At 33.7% G+C, this 12,319-nt stretch overlaps 1 long non-coding RNA gene across 1 annotated transcript; it reads right to left on the reverse strand.

The window, feature by feature from the left end:
* Nucleotides 1-474: 474 nt before the first annotated feature.
* On the reverse strand, nucleotides 475-11,974 carry LOC132748601 (uncharacterized). Its single transcript, XR_009628286.1, has 3 exons — nucleotides 11,845-11,974; nucleotides 7,243-7,424; nucleotides 475-540 (listed from the first exon to the last, which is right to left on the reverse strand). It is a non-coding gene; the product is annotated as an uncharacterized LOC132748601 (long non-coding RNA).
* Nucleotides 11,975-12,319: the final 345 nt, after the last annotated feature.

Genomic DNA, 12,319 nt, shown 5'->3' on the forward strand with positions numbered 1-12,319 from the left:
GCAATTAAGTCATTCTGCTAGGTCTCATAGGCAATTAAGTCATTCTGCTAGGTCTTATAGGCAATTAAGTCATTCTGCTAGGTCTCATAGGCAATTAAGTCATTCTGCTAGGTCTCATAGGCAACTAAGTCATTCTGCTAGGCCTCATAGGCAATTAAGTCATTCTGCTAGGTCTTATAGGCAATTAAGTCTTTCTGCTAGGTCTCATAGGCAACTAAGTCATTCTGCTAGGTCTTATAGGCAATTAACTCATTCTGCTAGGTCTCATAGGCAATTAAGTCAATTTGCTAGGTTTCATAGGCAAATAAGTCATTCTGCTAGATCTCATAGGCAATTAAGTCATTCTGCTAGGTCCCATAGGCAATTAAGTCAATTTGCTAGGTTTCATAGGCAATTAAGATATTCTGTTATCTAAGGCAATTAAGATGTTCCATCAGATAAAAGTTAAGATATAAAGAAATGGGTAACTGATAACTTACCTCCAGCTCCAAGCTTAGCCTGTGCCGACTCGCTGAGCTTAAACCCGGCTTCATGATTGATCTGAAATAATATTTGGAACCATCTCTTAAAAATAATACTCATTTGTTTAAATATGAATGTAAAAAAGCAAATGCAGTTGATGTGATCCATTTTTTATACGTGCTGGGGTTATTTTGGGAAACATGTTAGAGACTTGAACTCATAACCCCTGGGTTCAATGACAGACACCTTAACCAACCACTACAACACTGATTTTCATTGAACTTGATACTGTTTATTGATGACATTTAAGAATTTCAAGATCAAAATTCTTTCAAGCAAATGCTTCTATATAAATCTATTTCTTAGTAACCTGTCACAAAAAGGGAAAGATCAATATGTTGTTATCGGGCACTAATGCTACATAAATCACATTTATGAAAACAATACCGTTGACTAGAGTGTAATTAGCCACATTAAGACACGTAGCTTATATTCAAACATTTGTTTTAACTTTAAATACTTTATACTTTAACAAAAGAAAAGAAAGAAAAAAAATTCTGTTCTTATCTAAAATATTTAAGATGACTATCAACGTGGCTAGCAATTTATCTAATTGTACCGTTTTTGGCTAGTGGTCGACCAAAACTTTACAAACTTGGCACGGATTGAAAAAAAAAAGATTCACGCCAGCTTAAATGCTTAATATAGTTTATTATCCTATATACTCTTGTCAAGTCAGCTGGCACAAATTTAATAAGATTAATACATACAATGGCAACCATTCAATGTGTACACGTACGTATTTTGATATGTTTGAAAGGCAGTACGGTATATAGTGACCCTTCAAGTTAAACATTACTTTCAAGAAAAAAAAATCAAAAAAATCTATTTACGACATATTTCGTCGCATCAAATTTTATGTAAAAATTTAACCTCACAGTATTGTTAGTGATCTATGTTTCAAACTAGGAGAGTTTCCTTGACCCTAAACAAATGAACTTCCTTTTGACAAGTATTTTTTAAATGAAAAATCATTCAAATATAGAATAATTTATACACATCTTAAGAACTATCACCACATCAGATTGTTTGTTTTGTTTGTTTCATTTTACACCTTTTCCCAACAGTATTTCAGTCATATAGGCAGACCACATCAGAATCGGACAGGGTATGACAAAGAGCATTAAGCTACCCCTTACACCTCATTACAATGATAGGGAGGAAAACTTACACAAGACAAATTGGCTACCAAAATTTTACTTAATGCATCAGAAAGAAGTGCCAGCTCAGAATAATAAAACTGCAGAAAATTTATCCTTTACCCCTATGTTTTTCCTTGAACTTGAATATAATAACAAAGTGATTCCTGCCTGGTACAGAATTAAGGGAATAATTTGAGACCTCCCAATTGCCATTGCTATACCAGCAAACAGACTTTAACAACACATGCACTTGATGTAACGTATGCCATTGTGACAGCTTTATGTCGGGGCTCTTCCAAGCATTCCTAACTAAAACGACCTTGTGGGAATAACTTTAACGGCAGAGGAATTCCTACAATGCTGATTAGGTTCAGTTAAAACATTATTCTCTTTGATTACTTTTAGAGAACGTGCAAAACTGCAGAAAATTGCCTTCAGCTTCATCCCGCATTTGTCTTAATTCCAAGCCACAATTGCATAACATAATATTTTTTTTGCAGAACATTAGCTTAAATGAAAGAAAGACAAAAAATGAATAGGAAAAAAACATTTACAAGCCAAACTCTTATGCATTTTTCATTAGGATGTCACACAAAAAGTACACTGCTTTTTATAAATTCAAATGGATTTTCCTTTCGGAACTCCACTACAGAAATTTAGTACTTGGAGACCCGCACAATCACCTTCAATTATAATTAAGTTGTATAGCAGAGAGAAATCTTGGGAGAAATTGCTTCAATTAAGAGAGGATGCTTACATACATTCACAGTATGTCACTGTATTTCAACTCATTCATCTGGTCTAAATCCCCTGATATATACTTTTGTTTTTTTGGTTTTTTTTTTTTGTTGGTCGCATTTAGGGTTATAATTACAGGGAACTTGGAGCTTTCCTTTCTGGTGGAGGAATGCCTGAAGTGCATTTCTGTGCATTATTTTTGGCACAAGCAACTACCCAAGTAGAACCAAGTACATTATGTATAAGCTAGCTTGGTAGCTCCTAAAATAAAACAAGAACTGTCGGAGGACAGTAACGCTCGACTATTCCAAAATTTGACGCAAAGGGTGTTTCATTGAGTATAATAATGCTTACCTATATGAATACATAAAATTGTCCGAAAAGGTACAAACTTAACCAAGAATTTCTAAGTCGAAAAAGGGGCATAATTATGTTAAAAAGCAAATCAGAGTTATGGGACTTGTGCCAATCATCTTAGATAATCACAGAGAACAAGTGTGTGAAGTTTCAATCCATTCTCTTCAGTAGTTATGGAGATACCAGCTTACATACAAAAACTTAACCAAGAATTTCTAAGTCGAAAAAGGGGCATAATTATGCAAAAAAGCAAATCACAGTTATGGGACTTGTGCCAATCATCTTAGATAATCACAGAGAACAAGTGTGTGAAGTTTCAATCCATTCCCTTCAGTAGTTATGGAGATACCAGCTTACATACAAAAACTTAACCAAGAATTTTTATGTCGAAAAAGGGGCATAATTATGGTAAAAAGCAAATCAGAGTTATGGGACTTATACCAATCATGTTAGATAATCACATAGAACAAGTGTGTGAAGTTTCAATCCATTCCCTTCAGTAGTTCTGGAGATACCAGCTTACATACAAAAACTTAACCAAGAATTTCTAAGTCGAAAAAGGGGCATAATTATGAAAAAAAGCAAATCAGAGTTATGGGACTTGTGCCAATCATCTTAGATAATCACAGAGAACAAGTGTGTGAAGTTTCAATCCATTCCCTTCAGTAGTTATGGAGATACCAGCTTACATACAAAAACTTAACCACAGGGACGCCGACGCCGACGCCGACGCCGAATAATGGGTGACTGCATTAGCTCGATTATTCTGCGAATAGTCGAGCTAAAAATCCAAAGTTCCTTGCCATAGCTTTGAAGGGCAAGTGGTTTTAAGACAAAGACCTTTACTACTTAGCCACATGAGCCCCTCTATTTTGATGCAGGTTTCGAATCCCCAAATCTCAGATATTTAACGTTTAATTGCCCTTTTAATTTCAATTTCACTTTTAATTATTTTAAGTTTGAATCACCTGACTAATTTAATCCCTGAAACATTTTCATATTTCAATGATCTGTCCATTTCTTGTCTGAATTCCCCAATAGTTTCACGGAATGAATCCCCTGATATATCATATTGGTTGGGGGAGGGGGTGATAGGGGGCACCTGAGGTTCAACTTTAAGGCAGGGTAGGTACATTTCCCAAATTAAACTTGGTGCTAAACGTCATTTGTACTATACGTGTTATCATGATATTTTGCAGCTATTGCTAATGTCACAAATCAATGAGCAGGTAAAAACAATACCATAAAAGACGTCATACCTAAACATGTCAGCAATATCCATTTACAGATTAAATTTCTGCTATATACCTTTACACATAGAGACTATCAGTAACAATGGTGCAACTATTATTCAGGAGCTATCACTGGTACTGACAGTATCCCCTGTTTGTTAGGTCTCATTTCACATAAAGCAGTCATCAGCGTGATCAATCATAAATAGATGACCTAGCTCTTGGACATTTGGTCACATGGATTTGCTGGAAATGATTTCAATCAAAGTCAGTTAGTGGCGGCATGGCAGAGTTGTTAACATGTCAGACTAGTAATATAATGATAGCTAGCCACATGGGTTCAAACCCTGTCAGAGGCAAGTCATTGTTTCATTGAGCAAGAAACTTTACACACACTGCTCAGTACTGGTTAGTTCAAGGAACGGTTTCGAAAGTTTGTCTATAAGCTTATAGCCTCCTACAAAATCGAACTAAAATATTTCTATGATAATCCAACTAGACATGACTTTTTGTGTTAACGACTTTCTATTTTTCATAAAATAGCCACCGTGTAGATAAAAGACATAGTGAACTTATTGAACAGACTAAATATAACCAAGACTGCAAATTTCATACTGAGGCTATGATTATCACCTAGTTACTTTCTATTTTTAACATTCAGGAGATATCCTTGTCTTTCCAGATTTTAAAAAAAATGTGTACTCGGTGTGTAAATGAGCTGTGCCATGACAAAACCAACATTATGGGTTTCCGACCAGCATGGATCCAGACCAGTCTGCACATCCGCGCAGTCTGATCAGGATCCATGCTGTTCGCTTACAAACCCTATTACAAGTAGAGAATCTGATAGCGAACAGCATGGATCCTCAGATCAGACTGCACAGATGCGCGGGCTGGTCTGGATCAATGCTGGTCGCAAATGCATTACTTTGGTTTTGTCGTGACGCGGCTCAAATATTTTCTTAACTGTATGCCCACTGGTGATATAATCAGATAACTTATACCACTGATAGAATTGTAGTTTGTATATAACACCTCTTTTATGACTTTAATGAGCATAATTACTCATTTGTATAATTAACAAAAACCTTTGGGGGAAACATTATCTCTCGTAAGTGTAAAGTTTCATACGGCTCAATTATTGTACTACACCTATTCAACGATAATATGATAATATTTTGCGTACAAAAAAAAACACACATAAAGAAAACAAAGGACTTTAAATAAATTGCGTATGCGCAGATACATTCATTATATATATTATATACATTACAAAAGTCACAAAAGAAAACGAAATCAATTACATGTATAACTTAATATCTGTATTGTAAAAGAAGTGGCAAAATATCAAAAGGGACAGTTTCTAGTAATCATTATGTACAAGGAAAATTATACTTCATTATTAATCATTCAGAAAATGTTAAAATCGCGTCAAACAAATCAACCCACGCGCATGAATTCGTAAAATCATTTAAACAAATAGCTGATTACTTCAATACTGTATATTGAGTATTCAGTGGAACAATGATGTAACTGTCTGTTTTAAGTTCCTTGTGTTGCTACTGTAGGGATACTTTGGTAATATAAAGATGTTTAAAAGAAGTAAGCGACATGATTCAAATTACATTTTATGAAAAATTTAAAATAATTTTCTATTTTCTTCAAATGTTGTCAAGTGTGTAATTAAAGTGGAGAAACCTAGCCTAAGATGCTAAAAAGCAACTATCCAAAACTGTCACACTAATATTTTGTGGAAACAGCTATATTGTAAGCAATGGGATACAAATTGCTGTTTAACCTGCTATGCAACTACCACCTGTATTAACCTGTAATAAATGACCAGTTTTGCCCATAGTATATTTCTGTATACATTTGTATATTAATATTTTTCTATATATATTTATATATTTTTATATCTATATATGCATAAGGTGACCAGCCGTGTTTGACATGACCAGGCTATTGCATAGAGTCATCCAATCTGCGCAAATAAGGAACCACAATGTGAAACAAACAACAATAAAATGTTGACAAAGTTCTCTGCATTAACAATATTTGCACACTTGCATACTGCAAATTCTGTAAAAGTTAATATTTATACATTTCTTTAATATGCTCCCTATAGATTTTACTTTTAAGTCGGGCTTTTGAAAATTTGTTTACAAATGTGGAGGCGTGCAGCTTTAAACATCATGCAGAAATGCGTCATCGGCTACAAACTGCAAGACAAGTGCAGACTGCAAGAGTGTAAACAGACTCTTCATTAACATCCACTGAATGCATTTTTCAAGGAAATTTATTGTCGCTAAATATTGTTTCCCCACCCACTTTTAATCCCATTTTATCCCATTTACAATTCTGATATCAACTTATTCTGCTACATATTCTGGGATCACCTATTTTTAGTTCAAAGGGATTTTTGTATTAAGAAATTAAAATCGATCCGAGCTTATGAAGATATATAATACGAGGAGGCAGTGTATCTGCACTGTGGTGCTGCCAGATCTGGCTATAAACTGGTGACATCTGGTGACATATGCCTGTCATTACCACACAGCAGAGTTATTATGTCACTGACTTTATTACCAGCACATGCTTCTTCTACCCAAGTATCAGCCTACTGCCATACCACATAAAATTTGCTTCAATATGTAACCAAGAATTTTGTAAAAGATCTAATATACCATTTTCCAGCTAAATCAACAACAGTTTAAGTTTTTACTTCATAAGAGCTAATGAACTTACAGTTTTTTTCCCAGTATTTTGGGAACATGACCCAAACCCTTGGGATTGGAAGTTTTAGAGGTGTTTTGCTAAAATTTGGGAAAAATATTTTACTATAATTTTCAAACAGGAAGGATTTGAATAACAACTTAGTGGCCTTGCTAATAATGCTGTTAGTAACTCCTTTTCCCTCAACCTGATGGAACAGGAAGTTATTAGCTGCACATCCATGCAGTACAACCAGGCAGTCATTGAATTTAAGATTTTGAATTTACTATATATTTAACTAGATTTTCTTAAAATTTACACTGGCCGGAACTAATTTTTACTGGCCTGATGATGGGCCACCGGGCCAGTGGCAAATTCGATGACTGTGTTGATTGCTTTTCATACTGAAATCCCTCTAAATTTTGAGTAGACTGTTATGTAAAGTAGGGCAAAATAAAAACCATTATTACACACATTTTATAGGCTAAGATATAACAGAGATGCCTGGGTAATACAATCATCATTACAGAAACCCTTACCAGTTTTATATTGGGCGTTGCCGTCGGCCCCTCCTCAAGGCTTTGCTTCTGTAGTTTGTTGGTGAGGAGGTTAACGTCCAGGGCCAGCATCATTGCTGGTTACCGTGGTAACTCCCTATCGCTATGGTTACTTCATCATGAGATCAAATGAACCAATCCAAAATACTGATCTATACCCACACCTGAAAGTATAATAATCAATCTTTTTTTAGAAAGTAAATTCTATGAAACAGAAAATATTTTTTTATATTTATGTTTCAGTTTTGAATCAAAACCTTTTTTTAAACAAGTGAACATTGAAATCGGGAGCAATGTGTTAGCATGTGGTGTAATGAATTGCACTAGTTCCTCTTTGCTAGTGAAAGGCAATTTCATCATAAAACATGGACTTTAACAGATTCTTGAATGAATATTTAAAGTGAACAAGGCAAATAACCTTATCAATAAACAGTGAACAAGGCATATAATCTATCAATAAACAGTGAACAAGGCAAATAACTACAATATATAACAGTGAAAAATGCAATTAACCTATCATTAATCAGTGAACAAGGCATTTAACTGTATCATCAAAATAGTGAACAAGGCAAATAACCTTATCATTAAACAGTGAACAAGGCAAATAACCTTATCATTAAACAGTGACCAAGGCAAACAACCTTATCCTTTAACAGTGACCAAGGCAAATGATATATTAATAAACAGTGAACAAGGCAATTAACCTATCATTTAACAGTGAACAAGACAAATAACACACCAATGAACAGTGAACAAGATAAATAAAAATTAACCTATCAATTAACAGTGAACAAGACAATTAACATATCAATAAACAGCACACAGGGCAAATAACAAAATATCATCAAATAGTGACCAATGCAAATAAACTATCATTAAATGGTGAGGCAAATAAATTATCAGTCATTCACCAAAATTTAAGTGCTGCATCATTATCAATTTACTATACTGTTAAAATAACAATCAAGTATAATAACTTCCTTAATGATAAATAAATATACCAAAGTAATAAGATATAACTTTATCAGTATTGTAGATTTTGGACATTATACAATCAATTAGGTTTTTAAACAATCCCCATCCAGATATAGAGCCATTTCTGTCATAGGTAGAATTTGACATTCTGGGACCTCAAAAATGTTGTCATGGATTACGAAAAAATATGCTTCTTTTGTAATTATCTTATAAATTCAGTTAGCAATATTATTTATCATGGGCCAAGGGAAGCCATATCATTGACTTAGTATCCAAGGAATATATATCATTTAGTATCCAGGGAAGAAATATTTTTATCAATGGTCCCCTATGTATTATATTGATTAAAGTGTCCAGGGAAGCAATATCATAGGTGTCAATATTTTTGTTGAAGATCCAAGAGAAGAAATTTTCTATAATGTCTAAGGAAGCAGTGTCTTTGACTTACTGTCCACAGAATAGCAAAATCTTGATAACTTGAGGGAAAAGAAGGCAGGACCCGATATCACTGATTTAATGTCCATTGGGAATCAATGTTTTTGAAAAGAGTCAAGGGAAGCAATTTAAAGTATGTCTAAAGAAGAAGTGTCTTTTATTTACTGTCCACAGAATAGCAAATCTTGATAACTAGAGGGAAAAGAAGGCAGGAAGCAATATCACTGATTTAATGTATAAGGAATCAATGTTTTTGTAAAAAGAGTCAAGGGAAGCAATTTTATGCAATGTTTAAGAAAGAAAGGTCATTTATCTACTGTCCACAGAATAGCAAAATCTTGATAAATAGTGGGAAAAGGAGCAGATTTAATGTCCATGGACGCAATATCCATCTTTCTGTAAACCAAATAAGGAAATTAAAGGAATCAATTTTCATGCTCTTAATGACATCTTATTCTTAGTGCAAAAATAATCAGCAATAATATTTATTATCATTGTGTGAAATAACACAATGAAATCAAAAACAACAAAACACACTGTGGTTGATATATTACCATTTTTAACATGGAACATGAAAGAAATGATATCAATTTCTGTAAAAATAACTCACCTGTTGTATAAAATTGCTCTGATTTACAGACAGAAAGGGCTTATAACTTTAGGAGTACTGTGAACATAAATGAGCCGTGCCATGACAAACCAACATAATGGTTTTGCGACCAGCAGGAATCCAGACCAGCCTGCGCATCCGCACAGTCTGATCAGGATCCATGCTGTTCGTGTTTACCAATTCTATTACAAGTAGAGAAACTGCTAGCAAACAGCATTGGATCCTGATCAGACTGTGCGATGCACAGCCTGGTCTGGATCCATGTTGGTTGCAAACTCACTATGATGGTTTTGTCGTGACGCGGCTCAAATCTAATCTCATTCAGTTTGATATGACCGGCCAGCAGTGTATCTTTATTTGCTTAATTGATTACATGTTGGTATCTTGTTTCCCTTCTGGTTATTGTAGATTATTATTACTTCATTGGTCAATACTGGAATCAATATCGTGATATTCCAGCTTACTTTGGTAAAATTTATCAACACAACCCAGTCCTATATCATTTTCATTAACATTATAAAAATTTATAGTAGCTCTTTTGTAAATAAACCTCAAAGCTCGAAGATATGAAGATAACCAGCTTTAAGTCTGCCTCCTGGAAACAGGGCTCAGCTCGCTCTCAGTGCTGTTAGCCGTTTTACCCATTTTATATAAATCTTAGCAATTTGACTAAAGAAATTATAAAATCATACTTGTATGTGGCTTTAATTAAAGATATTTCAACCAGGGTGAACATTGTGGAAGTAAATAGTACTGGTGTAATATTTAGAAATTTTGTAATAATCTAGTCAGGGCTCGAACCCATTGTCCCTGGTAAGTCAGACTCTAACCCATTGTCCCTGCAGTCAGGGCTCAAACCCATTGTCCCTGGTTAGTCAGGGCTCGAACTCATTGTCCCTGGTTAGTCAGGGCTCAAACCCATTGTCACTGGTTATAGAGGCAAGCACCTTCACAAGCGCTATGACATAAATCCCTTTATTTCACTACTGTGTGTTACATAAGTACACTGGTATTTCTATTTTCTCGACAATAATTGTGTTATCGTAAAAAAATATCAACACAAGATTTTGAATGTTCAAAGGTTTTCCCAAAAAAATTTTTTAATGAACAACTAGTCAATATTGTAGAAAAATTCACTGATACTGTGATTTTGAACTGTCTGTAAATTTTGTGGTGAAAGAAAACACCATTTTGGTTGCGAAAGGGTACATTCATGACAGGAGAAAAAAATACTCATAATTTCCCTAAAGAGAATATTAAGTACTCAAGTAATTTAAATATTAAAATTGATAAAACTGAGTACCATAAAATATTGAGTTTAGTCCAACTTCAAGGTTGTGCATGCTAGCCTGGCTTTAAACTGATAGTAAAAACACGTCATTATCACACCAACACCCTAGGATTAATGGTGTTTTAAGGCCTTCACAAAAATTTTGACCGAATACTGTAAACATAAATTTTGTTTATCTTGAGCCGGGATTAAAGGGTTTTTCAAGCAACCTTTATCATTGTCAACTTACACATTTGAAGCATGTATTAATCTCTTTATTAATAGTATCTACCAGTTTGAACTATTTCTCTATAATAAGCACTTCGACATGCCTAGCCAGCTAGAGTAAGGAGCATACATGTATAATGAGAAAGAAGTATAGAAAATTGGTTTGCATGGGTTTGAGCCCTGCTGGGTGGGGTAATTGCAATTTTTCATTGACGATGTATCTTCACGACGTTTTTTTAATTTATAATACCATTTTTTCCTCTAGCAAATTAATGCTAATTTTCAGTGACAATTTCTACCTGACATTTTTTATAATGCCATCTTTTTTCCCTCTGCTATTAACAATCTGGCAGTAATTTGCATAGAGACAGGTTCAGTATATACTAGTAACACACTCAATATGCTAAATCCAAGGTACCCCTGCTGAACTCTCAAGAGTGAGAAAAAAACTTTGTCACCAGAGGCTCTTAAATTAAACCAACATTTTTATTTGTGCTGCATGTTTGGTGACCTTTTCCTAATATTCTCACCCTACAAAATATTTTCATGTTTTAGAACTGGTTTGATTGAATGTTTGGCCTCGTTTTCATACATAGGTCATTTTCATTTTTTTACAATGCTTCTAATATAGCAAGTTATAATAAAATTTATAAAATTCTATTCCAGTTTTAAGTTAATAACAGCCACTCTGATCTGCTATGTGTTTTTATTTCTTTTGTTTATTTATTTTTTTTTAAATTAATTCATTTTTTTTAATTATACATTAAATATAAAAAAAAATATTTATTTTTACAGAATTTTAGCAATTATGACAGTAGGTAATTATCAAAATCAAGTTATGTTATGATTTAATGTAAATTTATAACGTACTTGGTTTGAAGGAGAAAAAAACCATGTGTTAAAAGTTATATTCCCCCCCCCCACACTCCAAAAATATAAAACTTAAAATAAACGTTAAGTTAGTAATATCAAATTACAATTGGGGGTGATTTAATTCTTTATTGTATGTGTTCAAAAATGTGTTTGCAAATGCTAAAATACACAAAAGAACAAAACATTTATTTACCTGCTATCATTTAATCCACAGATTTCTAGTAAATGTCCAAATAAGCAGTACAGTTAAGTAACTTTTCAATTAATACGTTGAAAAGGTACAATACAAAGGTACGATAAAAAAACAACTATTATTCCAAATAACCTACAAAAAAATGTGTCCCACATGCTTTTGCAACTATCATGCTCGATGTATATAGTATATATTAGCCGAACTATTTTCTTGTGTCATTACTGCAGTGAAATATTGGCAAATATCGTCCCCGATATAATCTCCCTACATCCAGGCATTAAACTAATAAATCCTGCGTGTAAACACTAGTGTATTACACCGCTTTTGCACTAATGCTTTAATTTTTTTATCATTTTTACTATAGTACTTTTGAGATAATTCAATACCGTGTTAAATCCAACAGTATTTCAATGGTACATAAGTCATTATTAAGTAATTTAAACATAGCAAAGTCAGTCAAACGCCACAATTTGGC

The sequence above is a fragment of the Ruditapes philippinarum genome, unplaced genomic scaffold, assembly GCF_026571515.1.
Source record: "Ruditapes philippinarum isolate M1 unplaced genomic scaffold, ASM2657151v2 ctg16038_1_1_1_1, whole genome shotgun sequence".
Lineage (NCBI taxonomy): Eukaryota > Metazoa > Mollusca > Bivalvia > Venerida > Veneridae > Ruditapes > Ruditapes philippinarum.